The 20,738-nt window shown below is 34.2% G+C and overlaps 1 long non-coding RNA gene across 1 annotated transcript; it reads left to right on the top strand.

Annotated features, from left to right (window-relative positions):
• The first annotated feature begins 767 nt into the window (after window positions 1-767).
• On the top strand, window positions 768-16,740 carry LOC116566881. The gene is made up of 3 exons (XR_004276040.1): window positions 768-970; window positions 7,636-7,720; window positions 16,590-16,740. It is a non-coding gene; the product is annotated as an uncharacterized LOC116566881 (long non-coding RNA).
• Window positions 16,741-20,738: the final 3,998 nt, after the last annotated feature.

The raw sequence follows: 20,738 nt of genomic DNA, 5'->3' as shown, positions 1-20,738 counted from the left end.
GGTGGAGACTTAAATGTTTTCCAGACTGAGTTGTGTCTAACGGACAGCTTTGTTTATTTGTTTTTGTTTATTTGTTTTGGTATTTTCATCTACTTTCCCTACTTGACTCGGACAAAAGCAATAATTCATTGTGTTGTGGCAAAGAAATGTGTGTAAATAAGTAATAACAAATAAATATAAAATGCCTTATAGCTCTATAAATATATAGATATGGATATATGTAATTTGCAAAGTGCTTTGTTCAAAAGGAAATCTGTGTAGGCATTTTTGTCAGTCTTACCTAATTTAATCTTCATATACTGTCGTACTACTAGAACCAGTTCCTCTTGGCTCATAAGAGATGATGATTACATTTTCAGAACTATTGAGAGACATAACTCTTATTATAAAAAAATTACAAGACTTATCATAAAATAAATTATTCTAAAATGATAATATTACAAAAAACCTGAAAAAATAAAAAAGGGTAATATTCAAAATGCATTATTCTTAATTATTATATAATAATTCACTAATAACTCTGCTTTTGATGTTGCTAACAATTATTGAATCTATATGGGGAAATAATATCATATGATGTGCAACTGTACATCTCTTTCCAACCCTGTGTTGGAAGCTTGAAATTGGCCATGATGGAAGGATTTACACCATACGAAATCAACAAATGCAAATTAGACATTTATAAGCATTTACTGGTCTAGAATAGATTTGGTGCCTCTATCAAATATACAGACTGTCATAGAAGTGGAAATTTAAACTCAGAGAATTAGAATGAGTTGATCTCAACTCATTAGAATTAGTTGATCAAATGCCACTCCTCTTGTGTTAGAATCAACATAACCTACCTGACTCTAAACCTATGTGTGTATATATCTACTTATATTTTGCTGATGCTATGTTGTCTGGAAAATACTAATAACATTATAAAGACCCAACTTCATTGAACTCTTCCAGGGTGCCAGTTTCTCTGGTAAGTATTTGAAATACCTTACCTTAATTGTCACGGAATTGTTATGACTTATTTGATAGATGAATGAAGGGTGACTTTGGGAATGTATTTGTCTTTTCTAGAGTCAAGATTTGAACTTTGACCTCTCTAATTCTGAAGCTACATCTCTACTCATACTGCTTATCCAAAAAGCCTTTAAAGGTTGATTTAAAACAAAACAAAATGGGTGGAGAAAGAATATACACATGAACTTTCCTAATATTATGGACTTGAGTGTACTTTTATCTTTACTTTACTTCTTACTTATTTTTAAATATTATAAAGTTGCTGCAAAATTCATCTACTAATTTCATTTCTTTGTGATGTTGATTTAAAAAAGGAAAAGAAAAAAATGTTTTCCCTCACCTTCCATTCCTTAAGGGCAAAGACTTCTCTTTAGGATTTTTCATCTTAAATATGCCTATGAAGAAGCAGCCAAATTATAATATAATTTTAGGCATTAAAGAGAGACTTGTATATGATTTTAGGAAGCATTTTCAAGGGCACAATATTATTTAAATATAAAATATTAGTGTTTTTTACTCACTTTTCTAAGCTATTTAAAGTGGTTTCATTAAATACCAAGCTTAAATAATAAAGACTAAAATGTGAAATGATCGATAAAGTTATTAAAGATTGTTATTAAAGAAACAGAGGCCATAAGAAAATACCAAGGTTTAGGTAAAAGAGAGACACAGAGAAATAAGAGTGATAAATGCAATGATGAAAGAACAAAATAACTTCAAGTAAATTATTCTTTGCAGGAGAAAAAAAATGAGAGAGTATTAAAGGAAATGGAAGCTCAGTCTGATAATAGCAAACTAGTGAAGTTGGTGTCTTTATAGTTTCCAAAAAGGCTATACCATCCAGTGAAGATGTTGCTATTTTGGATTAACGTATTCTTTTAAAATTACATATACATTCATTTACAAAAGAGTCCTATTCAAATATTTTCTGAAAATAAATATTTACTGTTTTGTTGTGATCATATTCCTCAGCTATTTTATTCTCTTCTTATATGGAATTATGTCAGTAGAAAAATTTTCACTTAAAGGTAATTTCTTTAAAGGTAATTTAAATAATACCTGAATTAACCATTTTTAACCTAGAGGAGGTAGCCTGTTGAAAGCAACAGGATTATTATCTGATGGGAGATCTATTTTTCTTATTAAATATCACTTTATATCACTAATTCCACATAATTTTTAGAGTTGAAATTCAAATAATGGAATTTTGATTTTTCCACACTTCAAGGCATTATTTTCTTAATGTGTCAGGAAATATTTTTAAAAATCTATGTTGTTTTTTCCCCTCAGAACTGATAAGAAAAATGTTATAAATGAACTGTGAAATCTCTATGTCTATTTCACCTTAACCAATGCCTTACTAAAAAGTGATATGTGAATAATATAAAAAGGCCCCAAACATTCAGAAACTTAGGTAATGGTACCAAAAGAGAAACAAGTCATTCTTTTAAAGCATGTATAAAATTTTGCAACAAAATGAACAATACTGATACTTGAAGCTCAAGAAAAGATAGGTCAATAAAATCCATTTTTTTAATAGATTGAAAAATCTGTTATTCAGATGCTACAATGAGAATGGACAACTTATCCAAGTTTTATATACTAAGATCTCTATTTGTTTGTTTGCTTGAGTTTTAGATTGTACAAATGTAAGCACAGTGATAAAGGGACTCCATCATTTCAACTTAAAGTATCTTAAAAGAATGGCTTTCATATGGAACTGAAATTCTAATTTTTTTAACCATTCAAATTTCTTGGTTTATATAATGTACATATCAGTGTAGAACATCATTAAGTTTAAAAATACTACAAAAAATACATTCATAAGTAGAAATATTTCTTTGATTGGAAAATTGATTTTAGTAACATTTCAAAGTTATAATTTTATTTTGAATTTTCCCCTAAAAACATTTTAAAATTGTCACCATTATAATTAAGTCACAATTAAGGCTATCATCTTCTTAATAGATTTATTATTTATCTTTTAATGTACAAGTCCAAAATTTTTTTGTAGAGTTAGAAGACCTAAGTACTATTGAAAATAATAAGCTGTGATGCAGATTCAAAGAATGCTTTATTGGAATTTTATAATTATGCTATTATTTTTTCTTACTTTGTTGCTTTAAAATATTTGATGGTGGTAAATTATTAGTATAATTTAAAATATGAAAAAGAAAAGGTTTTAATTTCAAAAATTAGAAGATGATCTCATCAGGAATTTTGATTACTTTACCACACATTACTCAATCTTTAATGTATGAAAGAATACTACCAATAATTAATAAGAAAATATGACAAGAGTCATCTTTCTATAACATACATTATTAGGCCAACTCTCCTTATACTTTCTTAAACATAGGATTTTTTTCCCATATGGTGCAGTTATTACTATTAATGAAATGCGATTTATTCCTAACTTTAAAATGGTTGTATGGGAGTATGCATTTCAATTTTAATTAGTAGCTGAATGAAATTAAAAATGGATAAATATTGTATAATTTTATATTTACAAGTGGGAATGAAAACACTTGAAACTTTAGTCAGTAGAGGAAATGAGCAGAAGAGATAGAATTGTTTATAATTTTATCAATCCAATATCTTTGTTAAACTATTTCTGGACATAAAGGGCTTTATTTGGCTTAAATATTCCTGAGAAGATAATGCTAGACTGACTTACTCATATTATTTACATATCTTCTTGAAGATGACTACTACTGATGAAGAAATAGTAGATTCTGTAAGGTGGAAAGTGAATTTTACAATGCAGAAATTACCTACCAGAGTCACTTACTTTATGATAAATTTAGATATTGTATGATTGCTCTAAACAAGAATAAAAAGCATGATTTGAGAATTTGGATGCAGGATGGGAGAGGAGAGGGAAAAGAATATTCTCAACTGTCATTTGGTTCAAATGACAACATATCAAGTGAGTGTATTATTCATCAAAGATACTGTCTTTTACCTGTGGACTGTACCATAATGGATTTGCACTTGTTGTTTAACTATTTCCTGAATGCAAAAGAGTAGTTAAAAACCCAGGATGATACAAAGCCTTGATGAATTAACTTAGTCCCAATCTGATGAACTCTTTTGCTACTCACTTGTCAAAAGTGAAAAGATTGTAGTACTTAGAAAATACAACTGCCTGCATTCTTAACTGGGCACAGTAAATCGTAAGTAAAATTGCATATTTTATTGAACATTAATTATACTGTGAAAATCTTGTCAATTCTGCTATTTTTTTCTTAGTCAAAATAGCTGCTTTCAAAGTATTAGTCATGTTCAAAAATTGAAAACCTTATATGAATTTCCTGTAGGACTGCAAGAGCCCTCAGAGGTTACCTAGACCTATCCCTATATTTTCCTGGACAGGAAATTGAGGCCATACAAATTAAATAATCCATCTAAATTGCATAGCTACTTAAAGGCATTTAGAGGATTTTCAGCCCAAGAAATTTAGGGAACAAAATGATACGGTGTAGCACCCATTTCCTTTTACTTTCTCATCAGAATTACTCTGAATCTGTAAAGCTTCAAAACATCTAGAGTAACAAGAGATGTTCTTCTGGGGACAAAGTAGTAAAGATTAATGCATGTAACTCTTTATGTGCATGTGTGCGTGTGTGTTTATCTTTGTGAATTACTGGACTTCTCCAATCTATTTTCTCAGTCTCCTTGTTTATAGCCTCAAGTATAAGTGACAAATATTCCTTTTCACCGGTCTGTTTTGAAGCTCAGCATACTTTTTCTTAGGGATTTGTTTTTGATTCTTCCAGATAACTCTTTATCTGAGATGATATAAGAAATAAGAGGTTAAAAATAGAGAGAAGACATACATCCAGCACATTCTGTAACAGAGCACCAGAAAACTATACTTCAGCTGTTCCAAAGGCTGTGTTTCAAGGAACAGGAAATTATCTCCGAACGAGGCAAAACTTCATTGTATATTGTGATTCCCCTGTTGTAACCATCACTGATGCCAACACATGTTCTGCATAACTAGAGAAACACACATTGAACTCAAAATGCCCCGAGAGTATTGTCCTTCATAACACCCTGGTGTCTCGTGTGTAGCTGAATGAATAAGAAATGACCGAGCTATTAAGATACTAAACAAAAGTCATCTAGGCCCATAATATTGATGTAACAGCATCTCAGCACTGTATTTGCTTTCATTAGTTTGTCTAAAATAAATCTTTCTATCTTAAAAATAAAAAATCACACTGAGCTTGATGGTAATGTGCTCCAGGTATTTTTAAAAAAGGGAATCCTGCTGTAGCTCTTTTTGGGAGTTGCACGTGTTTAATATTACAGGCATATCTACGGATGTGTGATTGTGCAGCTCCCAGGGTTTTTGCTTTTTAACAAGGTCTAATTCTCGAAGTCGCCCTTTATAAGTTTATCTTCCTCATCACACACTGCCAAATATACAACGAAAATGGAATCAGCCCAGTAGTTGAAGTACATAGCATTTATGGCTCTATGTCTCTTTCTAGCCTGACTAAAATCAGATTTTCACATTGATTTGAGAGAGCATGAATTAAGGAAACTCAAAGTTTGCCATATATATATATATGCACAATATATATGTATATACCCTTCCCCCACAGAGCCAAGAGGGAGTTTATCATGGTCCCATTGTCCTTTCAGATGTGATCTCCAGTCTACATGTAGTGCTTGTGCATACACACATGTCATATGTGGAGTTGTGCTCATGGGGATATTAGAAAACGGGTCGTGGTACTCTGTTTTCAATCATATTTTATAAATATTCCAATTGTCAAGACCCAGTAAATTGCAAATAAAGAAGCTCCCATTGTCCAATATTTCTAACAGCTCAGCTAAGTTTTAACATAGTGGCCCTCTCTGCCGTGCCCATTTCCTATAAAATAGTATTTGAGATGAATTAACGTGACCAGACTCTGAAAGCCCCCAGATAGCTGCACCAATTTCCAGAGTGCAGGCAGATGTGATGTGAGCACCCCATTACGTGCATGTAATTTTATATACTTGTCCATCACCTTTTATACTGAGAGAAGCATCCTATTTTTAAAATTACTTAATTATTACTTAGGTTCCACGTTCACTTTTAAAAATCTTTCTATAAAGGGGAAATATTTTTTCCCTCAAATTAACACAGATATAAAACAGAAAGACGAAGGCGCATAAAGGCCACGGACGCATTTTGCGGGGGATAGGTTCTGGTTGAATGAGATCTGGGATGTGTGCCAAATTAATAGAAAAAAATCCTGTTCTTCCTCTCCAACAGCCACAATGTTCATTATTAAGAAAAGCATATGAACCACAGGATTTGATTTTAATAACACCAATGTCTTCATTAATCTGTACATTCCATTTAGCCTCATTATTGGGCAAATGCTGAATTAATGCATAACATATTATTGTCGGACGTCCCTTGCAAAACATTTCTCCCTTCTTTTATCATTCATTCAGGACCCTCAGGTGTGCATGTCATGTGTTTAAATAGGCCTGTGGCCCTCAACAGCTCTTTTCTTACCTCAGTCTAAGAGGAGACTTTCTGCTTGGGGTGCCTACAAAGGGGTGTGGGAAATAGAGCTGCGGATTCTCGTTCAAACCCGTCATTATTATTTTTTTTTTTCTGTCATTTTAATGCTGTCACGTCAAGAAGGCCTCTCTGTCACCTGCAACTGAGATGATGTTTCCTCGATGGTCTCCGGGCCTCCTTCTAAATCAAGAGTGGTGATAGCCAACACCGCTTTGTATCTGCGGAACAAATAGTGGCCTTTGTCCAGCACAAGTCCCTAAACAAACTTAATCTCTCTAACACGGTGACAGATGACATTTAGATGTCCTTGTTACCCTTAAAATGAGTTTTATTGACAATCAGAGAACAAAAAGAAGGCCCAGAGAAAGCCCAATGTTTTATAGGCTTGCTAACAACATCTTAGTGCGGAGGGTGAGGAGAAAGCCTGAAGTTGCCCCCATTTTCCCCTGCTTTGCTATATCACCATGACAACAGATATAGAAATCACTTAGTGACTCCTAGAAAGAAAACACAGTGACACAGTACCCCTTGTATGGCGAATCAAACTAAAGCCTTCATTCAAATAGCTATTCAGCTTGGGCATTCATGTAGAGGATAGGGTGGGTTTTACACAGGTAACTACAAGGGAAAGGCCAGCGGACCTTCCAGCCGCAGCATATGGCCGCGTCTCTGTCTAATTAACGCATCCTCAATAGAATTGATCCATTTTAAATTTGTTTTCTTTTACTTGAAACATCACTAATGTAAAGGGCAACATTAATCAACATCGTGGAACTTAAAAGGGCATTAAAGAGTGATCTTTTTCCCTATGCAACAAGAATCTTTTCAAGTACTTGTGTCAACCGCCCCGGATTCGGGGCTCCTTCCGAGTTCGCAATCCGAAGGCAAATCTAGAGAGGCCTCTACTGGCGAGTCTCTGTCAGTGCACCTGTCCGTGTGGCGCTGTCTCAGAAAAAAGCACGCGAGAGAATGACTCCCAGCTCTTACGGGCGAGCTGCACCCGAGATGGACCACTGATGAACATACCGTACAAAACATTGAATAATGGCATTCACACTTTTGAAGTGGTCATGTCTAACTGCCTTTTTCAGGTAATAAAAGGATCACAAAGCTCTGATGAATGAGCTGCTTGGACACTTTGAGATATTTTAAGATTGTTCAGCAAGGATATAACAGGTAATCTCTCTTTCATTCCCTCTCTCTCTCTCTCTCTCTTTTTACTTTGTACATCAGACTCTCATGCAAGTGTGAGAGTTAAAGCCATTCTAACATGCAATTCTATTTCTTGACCTTGTCTGTGTGGAAGGGGTGGTGGATGGGACACATTGTTGACACCCATACTCATTATATTTCTCTCAGTTAGCAAAAAAAAGAAAAAAATAAAAACAAAAAACCCAACACACACACACACACACACACACACACACACACACACACACACAACAAAACAAAAACTAAACTAAATCTTTAGATAAAACTAAAGTATCCAAAAATTGTTTTTGGCTTAATTGCAAAGCAGAAGTTCCCTGCCAAGATTTCCTACTTACAGTGAAGAGATATGGGCCAAACACAATCTCCCCAAGTGAGACTAAACATGAAAGTACCATTGCAGCATATTTTTATCAAATTAAGCCCAAATAGGCTCACAGTTCTTTATAGAGGTGGAAAAAAAAATTTTAGGGAAAAAAGAGAAGATTTAATTTTTCCACCAGAAGTTTAAAATTATTTAATATTTCCTAGGGTAAGGATAGGTATGATTTATTTCTGCAGGGGGAAACTCAGGGCTTTTTTCCTCTTTGAAAAAATGACCTGACTCCACAAGTGTTATTTAACTTTGAAAGTTTTTAAAAGACAAAACTCTAACTCTTTTCTTGTTTTCCAACATTTATAGTTTTATATCCAGTGTTATTTTAAATAGGAGCATACCAAGATTCTATTCAAATTGCCTTTCAGAAACCCCATGAGTTATTTCTTATTGCAATGACTGATCTCTAGAACCTTGGAATTTCTCCCAGCATAATTTTCCGTAGCGTCATTTCATATTTCAAATCATTTCATGTTTATTTGAGATTAAAATTTTAGTCAAGCAATTTTGCATAGGGTAGGTTGGTTAGCATGTCAGTAAATTACCTTCTGGATTATACAGGTAATGCGTGGTCTTCTTTCAAGTAAATTTTGTTAGATGCCTTGGGATCGCTACCTTGTAGTCCCAATAGTGACACCTTCTGGTAGAAAGAGAACCAAAAATAGTTTTAGTTTCTTTTTGCTTATTGTTTTAGAGAATGTTACCAGGGACTCTGTTGGTATAAATATAGATAATTTACAATTATCTTTTCAGGTCTTTTAAATATAGAACAATACAATCCCAAAATCTTATAAGTGACAGAAAAAGCCCAACTTCTATTTAGTTGTGAAACTGAAAAAAGTTACTAACAGAGGAATGCTGTCTAAATTACTACCAAATAGTGTATAGATATAGAATTACAATCTTTTGGGTTCTTATGTAACATAGTAAATGAGAAAACAAAATTTAGCAATCGTCTTTCTGGGAAGTGCCCCATTTCACAGAACAGGAAGCTGATGGTCAAAATGCTTAACAGAAATATTTAACATTTCTCTAAGGTTTCCTTAAATATTTATTAAATGTTTTACATGTAAGAGAGAGAAAAATTGATCCATGAACAAAAAGATCAGATCCTAATTGTCAATAATCTTTGCTAATTTAACTAGAATTGCTCTTCCAAAATATAGATTTATCACAAATCAGAAGAAAACGTTGGGATCATGTTGGAATGTGATCATTTCTCAACTGAAGAGAAGCACATGGTTTGCAGAACATTGAATAAATAATGCTTAATCTGCATTGGAGAGGATTCAGTATTAAAAACAAACTTTGCCAAAACAGATCCATAGCTACCGAGGAGTGGTCTTCATTCTCTGTGAGGCTTTGGTGATGCTCCTCTCTAAATTGTATCTGTTCTTAATCTATAATATTATCACAGCAATCAGAGAATTTTCAGTTCCCCATACAGCATGTGGAGACTTTTGTAAGAAACTGCTTTCGATAATTACCTGGAGACCCATGTAACACCTGTGTAAGTCTTTTTTTGACTGGGTAGCCATTCATTTGCTAAGCTGTAAAACTATAGTATCAATAATTCTAGAGTTTCACAGTCACATGAGATAAAAATGGCAGAATGTAAAGAAATCAGTTTCAACCCAGGATTAACTTAAGTGAGCATTTCCATGCAAAATGTGCCTGATGTTTGGTTCAGAGAACTTGGGATCTTTATTGATATTTCAGATTACAAAGAAAATATGGCTATCGGTCCCCCCAGATATTGTTTCTCCTTGGGGACTGTGGTCAGCCATATGGTAAACCAGCGAATCGTTTAATCCATGATACACATTTATGACTACTTTTGTGATATCACTGCGAGGAAACATGAAAATGTCTCACAAATTATGCGGCAGACAGTTATATTGGTGTCTTTGAAACCATCTTTGGCTCTGCTGTGTGCCTTTGTTTGCACAACTTGAGCACATGCTTCAAAATGTCATCCAGATTACAAGCATGCAGGGAATGAAGTATTACTTCTGTATCAATATCAGGAGCATGCTACTCTATTTCATTAAATAGCTCATCCGCCAATTGCACTTGGTAAATTTGTGAAATTCCTGCTTTGTATTTCTTGCAAGACTTATTTTATAATGTTATTTGTGATCTGAGAAAAAAAAGTCTTCAAAAATTGTTTATGATGATGAATATGGGGAAACAAAGGAATTTTAGACTCATAAATTGCAGCATAAAAATTGCTAAGCGCAACATTTACACAAAATCCTTCGGCCAACCCCCTGGCAATTAAGTTGGGATACGCTGTGCTCGGAGTGAAAATAAGGACAGAAATTAAAACCAAACACCCACAAAGATTGAAAAAGTTTGGTTGGGGTGTGGGTTTTCCTGAGTACCTGAAATTGCATTTTAGCTGATCATTAGACGCAACTGTAAAGAAAGGCCCTGTTTTGCCTTGGGAGAGTTCATCCAGAGATTGCACAAGGGATTTGCACAGAATAAAGCTTCACAAAACCCAAGGGCTGTCAGAGGGAAATGGTATCCAGGAGGACAGGGCAGGCCAAGCATCCCTTCAACAGCAAAGCCACACAAGAGAGCCAGAGGCAGCACAGAGCCTGCCAACGCAACTGCCTACCACGTCTGCCAAGGAGCCAGAAGCCGCTTGTGGGAAAATATCACTTACCCTTAGCATCTGGGTCCTGTGATTGTTATCCAAAGAGACAGAGTGGTAAGATATAGTGGGATAAACAGCATCCCATTAAACACACACACACACACACACACACACACACACACACACACACACACGACATTCCTCTCTGTGTACAGAGGGAGATAAGCCACGCATGGCCTTGAATTAGAAAGACTTTCTGTAGTTGGAATTCTTTTAAACAAGATTGAATCTTAGTTATATATTCATACTTCATAATGAGGTGAGCTTTAGTAATTGCTATTCACCAATAGCTTTGGTTTGTAGAAACCAAGAATGAGTTGCATTTGTGGCTCTTTGCAGATGAGTCTAGTCCACTACGAAATGGTTATTCCCTTGGAGTTGCTGGTTGTAGCTGCCAGATAGGATTATTAAAAATTAAATCTCAATGACAGAGAAACTAAAATGAAGTTTGATGTTAAACTTTTTTCCCCTCTTTTTTGGGTATTCTATCACTATTTTTAAGAGGCCAGGTTCCAAACATAAGCTCCTAAGGTAACTGGTGAATTCTTATTTAATATATGCTATATTATAAGCATATAATACATAACTATAATTTGTATGTCATATAATATATATTTTACATATATGTTTAAGCTTGATAAAATGTCTTCTAAAGTACACACTTTCAAGTTACATCTGAATGAGTGTTTTTAAGGTTTCCAAATGTGACAATGTGATCATATAGATTCACTTGGTATTGAAATATGGAACAGGGAAGGGAGGGAGTCTAGAGAATTTAAAGATTGGAGACACCTTGTGGTTAGCACAAAGGCCTTTGCTTTTTAGCAATATAAGCACTGTTTGAAGATTATTATAATGGCAGAAAGTAAGTAATGGCTTTTTTTTTTTTTGGAGTAGTCAGTAAAAGCATAAAAAGAGTATTTTTCATTTGAAAGATTTTGCTCTGATATCAAGAACAGAAAAGAGTGCTGTTTTAAGAGCCAGTGGCAATACAATATGCCCAAAGACAAACTTTTTATATTTAAATTCATTACAAGTCAGTTCTATTACCCAGGCTAATGCAGAGCATTCGGAATTACAATCTCACTTATTTAACAGCAGATTTATTATTAAAACTTTTTGATTTTCCATGAATGAAATTGAAATTTCAATTGTGTTTGGCTGACTAAAATATATGTATAATATATATATATATACATATATATATACACATACACATACACACACACATATATATATGCATCTCAAGGCCTTAAAATCCAGTTGCTTTTTTATGCATGTTACACAAGATAATGCGTATAGGTCAGTTTATGCTATAATATACATAATGACATAAAATAACTACCTATAAACATTCCACATGTGCACAAACTTTATTTTATGGACACTTAATTGTTTATTTGTAAAAATAGCAAAGTAATTTAAAAATGTCTACCATCTAATGATAAGATGAGGACAATGTTCAAGAGAGGTGAAATTTTGTAGAAGTACAAATCCATGCACAAAAGTAAACAATTGATGTGTTTTTACTTTTGTTGTTTTTCATTATCACATACACACAAAAGAAAATTGATTCTGACCGGTAGTTTTTTTGGTTAATAGAGTATTTCTTTTCTGGTACCAGAAATTCTCAAAATTGTTCAAATTTAGTTTCATATTTATAACATTTCCATACAAATTAGGAAAGTATGGTAAAAACAATTTCTTTTATGTTGCATATCTGTGTAGTTGTGGAAGAGCCTGTGAATTCAAAATAATGTTCAGTTATGGAAAGAGGAAGGTGAAGGAGTAAGTTCCATTCATTTTACTTCACTTAAAAATTTTAAATTTTCAAAGGAAACATGAAATACTCCATCTTTGTCAGTACATAAAATAACTTACGAACAGATACAAAAGACTGGTAAGAATTTATAAAAACTTTTTTGTTGGCCATGTGTTGTTACATTTTCCATAAAGGAAATAAATATCCCCAGAAAGATGTACATGAAATCAGACCTACTTTTCGAGGATATTTAAATCGTTACAACTTCACAGCTATAATATTAAAAGGAAGTATTTAATTTTGATTTTACTGTTAAATATTTGTCACTTTTGTTATATCTTTTCCTCACAATTTTTGTTTCTTTCCATTTGTCTTTTTTTTCCATTTCATTTCTCATTGCTAAGGTCTGCACTGAACGGTTTCAATTTTCATTCTTTTAATTATGTTTATATTATGCCTTTAATATTTAATAGTTTTTTTTTTTCTTTTAAGTTTAGGTGGTTTTTCAACCCACTATTTTAATTAGGTCTTCTTTAATATCACATAATATTTCCTAGGAAGTAGTAGTATATACAAAAGCATCCCCCAAATCCTTGTAGTGTATTAACAGTAGTAAATTGCAACTTGTTATAATTGCATGTGGCAGAATCACTTAACCCTTGATGATCTTAACGTTTTGAATTGTGAAAGGAAGATCACACTCATTTACTAAAGCCAGCACAGTTTGCACACTTAACTAAATACATAGCCATGTTTCCCAGGGAATTTTTTTTCCCCTGGAATATACTGTCTGAATCTGCAGAGGACAAGTTAGCCTCACAGTCCCTGTATTCATCCTATATTCTTTACAACTGTCCAAATTGTATTAGAATTTGCTTATAATGATGTTATATGATGTCCTTGTTGTGATACCTGCGTTTGTAGAGAACTTAATATTGATTTACTGTGTCTTTTGCCCATCTTTGAGCAGCCTGGATAGCAATTACAGCTGTTGGTGGTATCTATTTTGTCTTTTCATAATTGTCATTTCTTGTTCTACTTAAGATTAAAATATGAAAATTGTACCACGTGCACATCAACAGTGCATTAGCCAAGTTATCAGCAATATCTGTGCAGAACCATCATTTTAACCGTGGTTCTTTACATTGCCTCTTCATTTTATTTATGAAAATTGCATGCTACAATATCAACTTGAACAAGAAATGCATTCGAAGGTGAGCCTCCCTGACATCAAGTCCTCATCTGGACCATTACTATCTTCCTGAGAAATCACTAGGGCTTTCCCAATACCTGCCTGCCTCTGCCAAACGCTTTCTCCCCCTCAGACTGGGATTTCTGACAAGCAGGGGCTGCTTTGTTATTTTTCAACTCTAACTGTAAAGAGCCCTCACAGTTTTTGAGCTCTCTCTACTAGTCTCATTTCAATTCACATTTCATAAAGAATATGGTATTTTCTACAAGGAAAGACATTTTTTTTTAATAACAGAGCAGACTTAAGATGAGTTCCTCATAATCACAAATAGGCCTACCAGGTAGAGATTTCCTCTAAATAAATAAATAAATAAATAAATAAATAAAAACAAAGCAAAAACCTGTCTAAGAGCTGTTCCAAAATTCAAAAATGTCTCATTTGAAGACCAAATACACTTATGTGGGGAAGGGTGGGGGATATCATTGCCTGGGATCCTCTCAGGAAATTTATCAAACAGAGGCTGTAAAAAATAATTTTTAAATGATGGAGAGAGGAAACCTTTTTACAACAATTTTGGGATTTTTTTTTTTTCTGGTCAATTTATATAAAAACCCACAGTTGAAATAACTGAAGCACTTTGATTCTGTCTTGACTCAACAAACCTTGAACTACTTGAGAAGGATTCTTTGTGCTGTACAATGAAAATATAAATATCACAGTTCAAGATGAAACTGAATAAATATTTGGGTACTACCCTTACACACATACCACACACATACACACACACACTCTCCCTCATACACACACACACACACACACTCACACACTTTCCTATCAGCAGACTAAATTCAGCTAGTTCCTGAAAGGCATTCATTTTAAGAGTCACTATTGTTTTATTTTACTACATCTGTATGGAGACGTTTTAGAAATGACTATGTGCAAGGAAATAATAAATGCATCTGCAATCTCTAGCAGAGGCCCCTCCTCATGAGACGGTGGCGGGTGTTTGTGGGTGTTGTTATTGCCGTTGTTGCAATCTAGCTAATAAAGGCTTTCTCTTACACAAGAGAATTTTGACAGGGTTGACTCCAGACAGCTTTCCAGCTGAGGTCTGGGGCCTTGCTGAACCTTCAAAATTTTCCCATTTGAGCTGCATCAAAGTGAAGGAAATTCAAGGATCACTAACGTCTCAGATGGTAGCACTTGCCCTAACAACGAAGGTTCAGGAATTCTTTGGAGCAGGCTGAGGTCATTTTTCTCCCCTTTTCTCCTAATGCTTTTCTCTATTAATCAGAGCTCAGAGCTCAGATTGGTCTTCAACTTCCTCCCAATCCTTGCTAAGCCTGTCATTTCTAGCTATTATTTACTTTAATGGACTTTGGCTGATCCCTTATGAAGCTTTGGATCTGAGAATAATAAGGCTGGAGAGTAACGGCCATAGACATGGGTGTGGGTTTGCCTGCAGATTAACCGTGGCAGATGGGCTTTATTGCGGTTTCCTGTGTACTGAGTGTTGATTGAGAGGGTATAATGAGAGAGGTGGTGTCTACACAATGGTCACAGCCACTTCATTGCACTTTGCGTCTAAACAACCCCATTTTTCTAAATCTTTGGGTTGTGAAATTTTAGGAAGTCAGAGCACAAGAACAAGTACAAAAACAACTGTAAATAACCATGAATGTTAATCCAACACTAATTGGTCCCTTCTTTCAATATGAGTCCATTTTGCTCAGTTTTTAAAATTCTGGGTAAATTAAATGGTTAAACAAAATGTTCCTGCATTAGGTGGTTTGGGGTGAAATAGCGAGCAACGTGTATATTCTGTGTGTTTTCCGTTTGCTTGGGGTCTTTTGTTTGTATTTTGTTAAATATGCTCTGTTCGATTATTACCACAGACACTAAAAGCTTAAGTTATAATAATTTTCAGTTGCTTTGGGAATTATCATGTTGGCAACATTTTTCTGAATTAAATCAGAGTATATTTTAAAAAAAATAACATCAGGGTAATTGTTTCATCCCTGGCATAAGGAAGCAAATATATTTTTTTTAACTTTTCTCTATTTACTGCATTTGATTTAAATGTCTGCTCTGCTGCAACTCACCATGCAATTAAAACGTGTTTTTTATAGGTGCTAGCTAAAGGTCTTTTACACATTCCTCATTTTTAAGATTTTACTTAATTCCTCCCTTTCACCAATGGATTAAATCACAACTATTGATTCCTTTCTTCCTTTGGGGCTTTCCCCATCTGTCTTAACGCTTTCATCCTACACCCCTAGGTCTCAGAGGGGTGTTCTGAAAATGAACCGCCAAAACCTGGAGAAGACTCTAGGTCAAGTTTGTGTACAAGAGTTTAAATTTTTAGTGACAGTCCTCTCTCACGGCCGCCTGAAAGTTTCCACACAGTGCTGCACAAGCGGGCACCACCAATTATCCTTCTCCTTTGAAAACCATTATCAAGTTTTTCAAAACTTCTTTCATTTCACTGTTGTCATTCAGTGAAAAGGAAACTAACCACCATGTCAAGACAACTCCGCTGCCTAGCAACGCAGGGCCACATTTTAATTCTGACTTGCTTCTGGTCTTGACTAATAGAAAGTGACTATGTTAAGCCAGTCACAAGAGTTGTTTGTCACTTCTGAAATGCAAACAAAACTATATTGTTTTCCAAAGTATTGGGTGTGATTGATGTAAAGATTTACAGTAACATCATTCATTTTCCCTTGTGTTTTAGCAGGATTGATGTCATATCTTTTCATGCTTTATTAAATGCTTTAAAAGAGCTAAAAAAAAAAATGACGCTTTTTGTCCTTTAAAGAGTCTAAAGAGTGTTTTTTTTTCCAGTGAAATAGACTCCAACAACTTGTGAAATTTAATGAATCTATTCAACTAGTGTCAGCCACGTCCATAAATAATTTAATAAGAAACCATCATCCATGAAGAGGAATGCAAGTTGAACAATCAGAGAGGAACAGACCAGACCAAGGTCAACATTCTGGGGCTTTTAAATTGTGAGTCTCAGAGTTTGATTTAAAAGTGAGGCTTTTAAATTGTGAGTCTCAGAGTTTGATTTATCACATTTTCCCACAGCCCTGTGTTCTGGGCTTTTTGGTATGAAAAGCTGCAGGTTGCTGACGGTGTGATTTTAATTGTAACTCTTTCCAGGCATATGTGTTGAGAGGTCTATAATAAAAGCATGGCATATTTAAAGTCACCAAATTCCTATAAAATGGTTATTCGAATTGAGAGCTTGTAGTTGTACTGGCTGAAACTGCCCAGAAGTCGATTAATAAAGTAGAAAGCTATTGCTATTATATTTAAACACTGCCTCTAATCATTGCTATTTCTACTATTTTATGTAAATAAATAGTTGAACATCATCTATTAGACACTTTAAAATATGTCAGTTGGTGTGATTCAAATATATATAATCTAGAAAATGGTAATATTCTTCCTCAAAATAAGATCTGAGTAGAAAAGGGAAATACAATTTTCTTGTCATTTCTTAATACTCTAAGCAGTAATATAACAATATTAATCATTAAACAAAATGTTTATTGAAAAATTATAGTTTAGAAAGATCAGAATCACACATGATAAAATGAGGGGTCAACATCATGGAAAGGCTAGAAAATTCTCTTCCTTTTCAGTTCTCAAATCACTACCTTTTCCATAAAACCCGACTCATATTTGGAAGTGGAATCTAGTTGTTAAGTGGGTCAAAAACATACAGTTTAAAAATTTTTAAATCATTGCAGAAGTATGCTCTGAGACGAATGAAACATGTTGTGCATAAAGAATAAAATTTGAGATTAAAGAAAAAAGTTTTCTTGAAATTAAGTGAAAATCTTAAAGAGTTTTTTATGAACTTTTAAAGGTTTAATTCATTAGCAATATTTTGTCCAATAGACCATTATTGACATTGAATATGAACTCAAAGAACATGAGCTCCCATTGAAACAGAAGTGGCTTAGGTTCCATCTAAGAAGAATATATAAAATTATTACATTATGGTAGCACTGTGATGTGCTCAGATATGCCTTGCCATGGGCATCTGATATGAGATTGTGTCCCATTTTGCACTCTTCAGTTGAGAGCATTACCTACCCTTCAGGAGCCTTAGTTTCTTCATCTATAAATAAGGATGATAACGTATTTTTTGCAGGGCCAACAGCATGATGAGAGAGCATCTGGTTCATTGAGGGGCTCAAGATAAGTAGTAATAAGAGCAGTAATAGAATGTGTCACTTAAAAGTCCAAATTAGTCTGCAGTGGCTTAAATTCCACTTATTAGCTGTACAACCTTGGGCAAATGGCTTACATTTTCTGATCCTCAATAACCTCAGTTAGTAATAGTACCTATATCTTAAGGTAATATGGACATTAAATAAAATATTGTGTTTTGAGTGCTTTGAACTTGGCCATAATGGTGCTTGATAAACAAATGTTAGCTGTTCTATCTAAATGTTATCTGTACATATCTATTATGTAACTAAGTCTGTATTAATGGTCTCTTTCCTCAGATATTAAAATGATACTAATAATTTGGCTCCTCACATGTTTTTGTGATAAATTAAAGTGAAATGCTTTGTTTATAGATTCATAAAGAGACACTCAAGCTAACAAAGTCCATTCTGTAACAGAAAGACAAAATACTTTTTTTAGAAATTGATCATTCTGTCTGCATTTTTAATCAAATACTTTCATGAAAGATAATTGAGCATTCTTTAGTATGTCTTGGCAAACTTCAGAGGATTCTCGTTTCAAATCAAGGGTGCCTTGCCAACTAAGTTTAAACATTTCATACAGCCCATCACCATGTGGTACCAGTAATAGCAGGAAACAAATGTCAGCACAAGTCTGATATTTTGAAGCCCCATCTTGGTTCTCTCAGCGCTTCCAGCAGGGGGACAGATTTATGGACCAACTGCAACACGTGGGCACATTTTGCTTGTTCTACAAAGAATCTGCTTATTATTCGATTGCTTCACCACATCCTAAGCTTAGATTTTGCATTAAAATCCAGACTGCTAGGTTCTCTCAAAAAAGCAAGACTGTGAGGATGGACTGGTTTTACTGGAGTAGAGTGCTGGCTGAGTGCTTGTGGCTCCTTCGGATGAGATATCAACTGTGCATTTCACCCTGCCAACCCTTGCTCCCTCTTAAAGTATATTCATCCAGATTCACCTATTTTAAGCTAGGTGCCTGGTTCCCAAGGCATTTTAGATTTTTTAGCAGAAGAACTCAAATTAGAAATCGTGCAAAATTCACTGGCTGAATCCAACATTACCTATAGCACTCAGGGCCCACTGCAGTTTGTAATTTCATTACTTTTCCTCTGGTATCTTCGTAACACATTTGGCTTAATTACTCTTGAGAAGTGTTAGAGATGACTTCTTTACAGACTTGAAAATAAAATACCTTTTCTCTTCCAGTGCGTGCAGTTTTTCTCCTGGCCGGATGGAGAAGAAACTAAGTCCCCGGTTAGGAATTGTGCGCAGGCTGTGAGGAGCACAGAGCCCTGAGGTCTGTCTTGTGGAATTGTGACAGCCTGCCTAGGACAGTACCCGTGGCCACAACATAGGTGGCGGTTTTTCTGTTTTTCCTATCCCAGCACACCAGATACTTTATGCCAAATATCTGAGGTGACACCATGTGAATTTGACTCTTAGAAAATCGAACTGATAGCTTCTCTGATGGTGATGAGGCTGGGCACATGAAATCTTGCCAAGAGTTCCTACTTATTTCCACAATCACATGTATTTCCTTTATAGTTTAAAAAAAATATTTTAGGCTGAGTTATAATTATAGTGAAAAAATAAGTAATATAACATTTAAATAATACTTTTAACTTTCCACATTCATTTCTAACTATCTATTTGGTGATATTATTGATCCCAACTTTCAAAAGGAGGAAATATACACTATGAGAAACTAAGTACTTTCCAGTTCCAGTTATTTCTTCATGTTACATCATCAAATCTCATTTGCAGCATGGTGGGTTTAACTAGTCATTAGCTAACTAACTAACCAACTAACTACATAAATAAAGGAAGAGTAGAAAGGTAGAAATTTCTCTTTCTATGTTTAAACCTGAATCCTTTATTGCCATCAGTAAAGAATACACTTTTGGTTGGTTTGTCCAAATTTAGGAATGAGTTGCTGAAGATATGTGAGTGTGTTTGGTATAGTGAAGTAGAATTTGGGGTACTGCTAATGGCTTTGGATGGAATAGATTATTTCCTTATCTTGTACTTGGGATTGTGGCCTCTTCCTTGTTTGTGAAGGGCTCTAATCATCGAAGCAAATTCTCTTGCCCATAGTACAAAATATGTTAACTAGCTCATTACCTCTTTAAATGTAGACATTTGGTCATATGCAAACTTTGAGTTACCAAAATTTTAAAATGCCTACAAGCAGTTAGGAAAAACAATCTCAGTTAAAAATAGTGTTTCAACCATCATTTGTTTGCTATGCCTTATTTATAGGTATTCTTATTTAACTCCATACAACACTTTTTATTTACCAAGAAGTTTAAAATAAGTATCTGCATGAGGAAATTTCCCTGTGGGAAAATACACTAAATTTTCATATGATGTCTAGCTGCACATTTTTTTAATGCTCTGTTCATTTCCTGTCACAAGATATTAACCTCAAAGAAACATTTGGTATCACTGAAATAAAAGATTTTTTAATATTATTTTCAAACCACAGAAATTGTTTTTTGATACATGTGCCAGTTGAATTCCACTGCTAGAATATAATATGACACATAGCAACCCCGAAAAATAATCTTGATATGAGAAAAAGATTTAAGAAAAAGTTTTAATATCCAGTCATGAGTTTGGATCTTTAAACTTATATCTAGTTCTAGGTATATAATTTCGATTCCCAAATTTAATAAAGACAGTTCTTTCGATGAAACGTTATGGGTCTGGCTAATTTCTCAATTAGAAAGAAAAACAATGAAACACGTGAGAAGTACTTGTAAAT

The sequence above is a fragment of the Mustela erminea genome, chromosome 1 (genome assembly GCF_009829155.1).
Source record: "Mustela erminea isolate mMusErm1 chromosome 1, mMusErm1.Pri, whole genome shotgun sequence".
Taxonomy (NCBI): Eukaryota; Metazoa; Chordata; class Mammalia; order Carnivora; family Mustelidae; genus Mustela; species Mustela erminea.
Note: the sequence above shows the minus strand (reverse complement) of the source record. Positions and strands in the feature narration are given on the sequence as shown.